General features: G+C 25.4%; 1 long non-coding RNA gene across 1 annotated transcript in view; it reads left to right on the top strand.

Annotated features, from left to right (window-relative positions):
• Positions 1-2,740: 2,740 nt before the first annotated feature.
• Positions 2,741-6,438, top strand: part of LOC126551559 (uncharacterized) — a 21,695-nt gene continuing 17,997 nt past the window's right edge. Inside the window, exons 1-2 of the long non-coding RNA XR_007605487.1 lie at positions 2,741-3,234; positions 3,303-3,413. This is a non-coding gene — a long non-coding RNA (uncharacterized LOC126551559). The remainder of the gene's footprint in view (positions 3,235-3,302; positions 3,414-6,438) is intronic.

Genomic DNA, 6,438 nt, shown 5'->3' with positions numbered 1-6,438 from the left:
AATGATCTTCTATTAGACCTTATAGTATATTATTTTTATATTTACTAAAACTCTCTTCGACATCACATGACATTTAAAAAGTTTAATAACGAAATATACTATAAAACGTGTAATCTTCGCTTCTTTATAGTTAAAATATGTAATAAAATGCATTTTGTCCAAAATATGCAAACTATCATTTACATCATCGTAAGGTGATTCGTGGAAATTACTGACAAAAGCAATAATCAGAAGTCACAAAAAAACATATTACTGTTGCATAAAAATTCTAACCCTAGACTGATAATGTTAATGACTGGAAAATAATGTTACTCCATCTAATGTAAATTTACAGAATCATTTAAGGAATATGTTTATATTATTAAATCGATAAAGAGCCATTGCGTAAAAGACATTTTTTACTGGACATCTGTTGACTCCCGGCAATAAAATATCGATATAAAATGTTATTATACAGACTACACCGTACGCATTCATTACCGTATTAAACTGTACCTAAATATATTATTATATATACCTAACTGCTAACTGTATCAAATAGTGTATGGTTGTTCCAATGCTCCTTGTATGTATTATATTAAACTTGAGCAAATTCAAAATAACTTATAGGTACTATTATATTATAATTATAATATTTTTAAAAGAATAGCTTCAACACGTTATTATATAGATGTAACTTATACATGTATATGTATTTGATTTAATAATTACCTTAGCTTTAAAATTAATAGAAACACAAAATAAAGGAATTTTTATGAATTAGAATTTGATGTTTGGAAGACAAAAGTTAAGTAAGAACTATAAGTTAGAACATTTCAAAAATATTTAATTTCTCATAAAATGAATGATTTTTATTAAAATGTTGTTAATATTTATACCTATAGTTTAAGCCGTTCAAGGCTTATTCTTATCTAATTAAAATATATTTTTAGGAATGTATATTTGAATACTTATTAATTGCATTTTATATTTTAATATTACCGAGAATAAAGTATAACAATATTGGTTTTTATGAAAAACAAAGTTTCTAAATATGGATTTAAAAGTTGCTAGGTATCGAATATACCTAAAGATTGAACAAAAAATATATTAACAGGGGATATCTTGGTGGATACAAATCCGATGTTGACATAAAAATTCAAACATTTGAAATAAAGATCTAAAATGCTTAATTTTTAATCATTTTACCGCAAATATTATAACATTTATGTTTTTGATTATATTGCATGTCTTAATATTTCCAAAACAATAATATCCGTGTTTCTTATAAATTATTTATGGCCAAACATATTATTATATTTGAACTGTTTACTGTAATTTATATGAAATAGGGTCTTAGACGAAATTATTAGCTGGTAAGTTTATGTTGATAAGACAGTAATAGTGTATAGAATAAGTAAAAAGCAAAACAATAACAAACCGAACCATATTATATGTATTCTCGTAGTATTTAATTTGTCATAATTAATTGCATTGTTGTGTTTACTGAGTATAATAATTGTATATTATATATGATTATTATGATGATGGGAAATTATTGTTTGGTTTATTAAAATACGTATTAATTATTACCATTATTGTTATTTTTATATTATTAAATTATAGCCCTCGGCCACAAAGGCCATTGGGAAATAGAAAAAACATATTTACAATATAATAGATAGGTAACAATGATATTAATTATTTTGTAACAGTTGATATTAATAACAAAATAATAAATAAATGAATGTTATTTCATTTCTTATTTTTAAAACATTGGCAGTATAAAATGATCACGTTTCGTTTATTTTTATGGTTAAAAATTTGGATCACTTTCCATGACATTTTTATACGTTGGTCGTTATTAGTAAAATATAAAATTTTAATATGCAGTCAGGCACCACACCCAACGGTCGTGTGACAAACGGCTAGTAGCAACACAAAGTTACTTTTTTTCATTTGGTTGATTGTTAATCATTTTAACTATAATACCTTTATAGTCTTATAGATGAAACATAGGCATAAATATTGTTAAACTTGGCATATAATTTACGTATTCTCTAGTTGTTATCAATATATATTGCATTTATTAGTAATCTGTTAAATATAAATAAATAATTTTTCGAGCTTAAATTAATTTGTTGAATAAAAAACTTTCTATTGTTTTAGTTTTACAAAAAATATTCGAATTTAAGAGCGAAATAAGTGGGTTACAATACGGGTATAGTAAAATGAAAATGTAAATACATAAGTGGACAATCAGTGAAGAGAGAAGTCACCAGTGGTGTAACAAAGAAATTTGGGCCCCCGCAAAAATAAAAAATGGACTCTAAAATATAAAAAAAAAATAACATACCTAAACAAATATCACTTATATATACGTATATGCATCAAAGGCAAAATACCGGAATCAAAAGGAAAGAAACCGGCAGAAGAACATGCCAAATTATATCGCTTGTATCCAACACAAGTATAATAATAATAGAATGCCGTTTTAATTTTTTTTTAATATAAAAATAACACGATACGCAAATGGCATATCTTCTGGAATAATCAGAACACAAAACTGAAACCTAATCAAATTCAGATTGTATGTTGAATTTAAAAAGAAAGATACATATTATAGATATCTTTATAATTAAATCTGCCTTTTATAATATGATAGATATTAACATATCTGATAAACGATATTGTCTATATAAGTATTTTATTAGTACTTAAAAAATTTTTTCATTTTAATACTATGGCATCATCGCATATTCACATTGCACGTTATAGGTACACATGTTAAAGAACGAATAAATTGTATATTTCATTACAAAGGCAGTTTAATGCTGCAATTGAAACTTTTTCAAAATATCATACATTTCGTCATGGCCTTGGAAACAATGGCGTGCTAAAATGTTTTAAATGTTTTTAACACGGCCGTAAAAATAAAATATGTTATCATTATTATATTACACATAGGTATACCGCCCATACACATATTGCATGAGGATAAATTCCCTATAGGGGGACAATAATAAATTAAGGTTTGTGTAATAGTATAATATCATATACTAATGAATAGTTGGCAAGTGCATTAATATATTAAAAAAGAGCTAGGTACATTTATAAGTGTTGAGATAGTGAGAGACGAAATATTATAATCGCTATAAAGCCATTACAGGTCATCGGGTGGTCTTAACAGCCGACACAAATGTTTTATAGTTTTTAGTTTATTTTCGTAATGCGTCAAGTGAGCAAATACCTGAGGTAGGTATTAAAACAGTGTACGGTATACAATTTCGAATTTATAAATAACTTTATTCACGTGATATTAGTTTTGGTATCCTAGGATTTTAGGATATTGCATTTAATCACTCCACTGTGACGTAAACAATACAGAACTGAATGACATCAAGGATGAAAGCCGCAACTGGAACCGAGTATAGGTATACTCACAAATAAGATATGTATTATATTTTTGTATGATATATACTGTTTTTGATTTACATTAATATTATCAATATTATTATGAGTAAAGTAAGAATTGGGTATTGTGCAAAAATTTTCTCTAAAACAAAGTAGGAAAAATATAAAACAGATGGATTATTAAAACTAGAATAAAAATATCACACTACTAAATTAAATTATTTAAGTCAATTAAACGTGGATATTGTTTAATTAATTATTGTTCGACTGGAAATAATTTGAATGGCAGAAATAAATATAATTTAAATTTTTTAATTTTAGTAATCAGAAATTACAATTGGTTATTTTATACTGAAAATAAAATTAGAACCAGACGTAGGTATTGCAATAACTTTTATTATAACTTATATGTTATAAGTACCTATTTAATTCATTGTATATATCGTTATCAACTACAGGGAGTGTTAAACCACTATTGTGGCACTTTTTTGATGCTTATCATAAATTATATCTTTAGAAATTTTAATTTTATAAAACTTAGTATCTAGAGTAGACTCTGTAGTTACATACATTGCTTGAAATTGATCACCATACACTTGTAGACTAATTAAACATTCAGGTTGTTAGATTATAGTATAAAAATAATATTCAGTTAAAAAAAATTTTTAAAGCTCAAACCACTGTTTAATTCCATCCATAAACATAATAATATTATGTTAATATATGTATAACAGATGTTGGGTCAATATATGGTATGATTGACTGAAATCTCAAGTAGGTAGCTAAAAATACACAAGTACATTTATAAACAAATGCTAAATTATTTGATTATAGACATTAAGACAGAGTATTTATTGTTATTATTATTATAGACTATACTACTATAGTAAAATATAGTACGTATATATCACATGAAAAATATTGTATTAATATAAATTAATAGTCATATTAAATTCAATGTTATTATGTCTATGGTAGTATGGTAAATGCGTATTCAGTTTAAAATTAGAAAACTTAAATTTATTTAGTAAAAAATACGTAGTTGGTTGAGAAATATAATTTTAAATAAACTGTATTGAGATAACTATACAACGCACATAATATTATTTTTATTTTATTTCATAGTAGATATCAGAAATACACGTAATATACTATTTATATTAAACTATATGGTATTGAACTGGCCACATTCTCTTGAATACTTGTACTTCTCTTGTCTATAGGACAGTACAAATGTATTCTATAGGCTCTCTTTTTTGATAAGAAGGTATTCAATTTAAAAATTGCTGTATAATCTAACTATTCCAACTATTACTATATTACTATGTTGAATTAAAAAAATTTATTAACATTAGCCGTGATTTATGTATTCGATAGTAGACATATTAGTACAATAGGCACCGATCAAAAATCAATGCTCTACTATTGACATTTTAGTAATTTAGAATTTTAATTAATAATATTTATATATTATTTATAATCTAATCTTTCGTAGCAGTAGATACTTTAATCAAGTTTGATGAATGATGATTTTTTAATTTTATACCAGTTTATCTACGATAACTATATACTACGATATATATACTCGTATATTGTCATTGTAATAATTAGTTTTTAATTATTACTGCAGAATACGATTGTACTTTAAAAATATTTGTATCAAACCAATAAATAAATGACAAACGTGGTTAAATTATAGTAATGGTAAAACTTCTCCTCATCTCTGCTCTTGTCTCTAGATGAGTTATATTTTATACAGTTACTTTAGTAATTAGTTACCTACCAATAATATTAGTATTGTACTGTAGGTAATCGAAATAGATAATGTAAAAGTCTTCAACTATCCATGGCGTATCTTGTTTTGAATAACTTATTCCGAATATTAACAATTTAGTAACGTGTGACTAAAGGAAATTGGAGCTTTAACTTTGACAGGGCAGAAGCTCGATGATATTTCATCCAGTTCTACATTAATAATTACAAGATGCTGTGCAAAAATAATGGACTGGATATGATGGTGAATATTGTGATATTAAAGCCGGTTTCATTCATAATCATTTGCAATATATTAGAAATGTAAATAAATAGCGCCCTAACTCAATCGCAAACGTTCGTTTAAAATCAATCATATAATGAATTTTGAGTGAACGTTTGCGTCGCGTGAAAGCATTGATAAATCGCCGAATTCATAAACGTCTGTGAACGGAGTTTTTTTTAACTTATATAGCCATATAAAAATAGTATTGAAAACATTAAACCTTTAAAGAGATTAATAATAAAAAAGTGGGAAAGTATTATGTACTTTCCCCAGCTTTGTTGCACAGTGTAGATATGAGTGTGCCTCATCATTGAGTAAGTCACTGTAATAGTGTAATGTACGTGTTAAATTTCATACTTTATTAGTCAAAATTACAAATTCTAAAAAAAAATTCAAGAATAAGAGAATAATTAATATATATAGACATTTATATCTCTAGAGTTTAGATAAACATTTTTGAAAATAGTTACCTACTGATTATTGAATAATTTTAATCATCATTCATTTGTTTCAAAACGAATATGCCGCGATATAGTAATAATATTTTTCTTGGTTATAAATGTTTTATCGTGTCTTATATATTATTTTTAGTTAACTATTGTAAATTTCTAAAAATCATTTAATTTATTACATAGTATTCCAATAATTATAATAATGCATTTTTACCGTTGTAATAGTTTATATTGTATGTAAGTTGAAAATATTGTTTTGCGCTTCTTTTGACATCCGACTTTAAGTACGTGATACTCGAACCTAATACTTTAGTTTATCATGTTGTTACTTGTTATGATTCACTTAAATATTAATACCATAAATAAATAATATATTATTCTTATATATTTATTTATTGTATTTTTTTACCTTTGGGCATTGAGTAATTTTGTATGCGAGCTTGCAACAACAACCACTATGACTATAGCAATTATGACTCAGACACTAACTTAGCTTTAGCCTACGGGCGATGAGTACTGTATACGTTAGGTAGGTTAATCGTAAATATTATTCAT

Source organism: Aphis gossypii, chromosome X, assembly GCF_020184175.1.
Source record: "Aphis gossypii isolate Hap1 chromosome X, ASM2018417v2, whole genome shotgun sequence".
NCBI classification, from domain to species: Eukaryota; Metazoa; Arthropoda; class Insecta; order Hemiptera; family Aphididae; genus Aphis; species Aphis gossypii.
The sequence above is the reverse complement of the archived record's forward strand: the minus strand, read 5'-3'. Positions and strand labels throughout refer to the sequence as shown.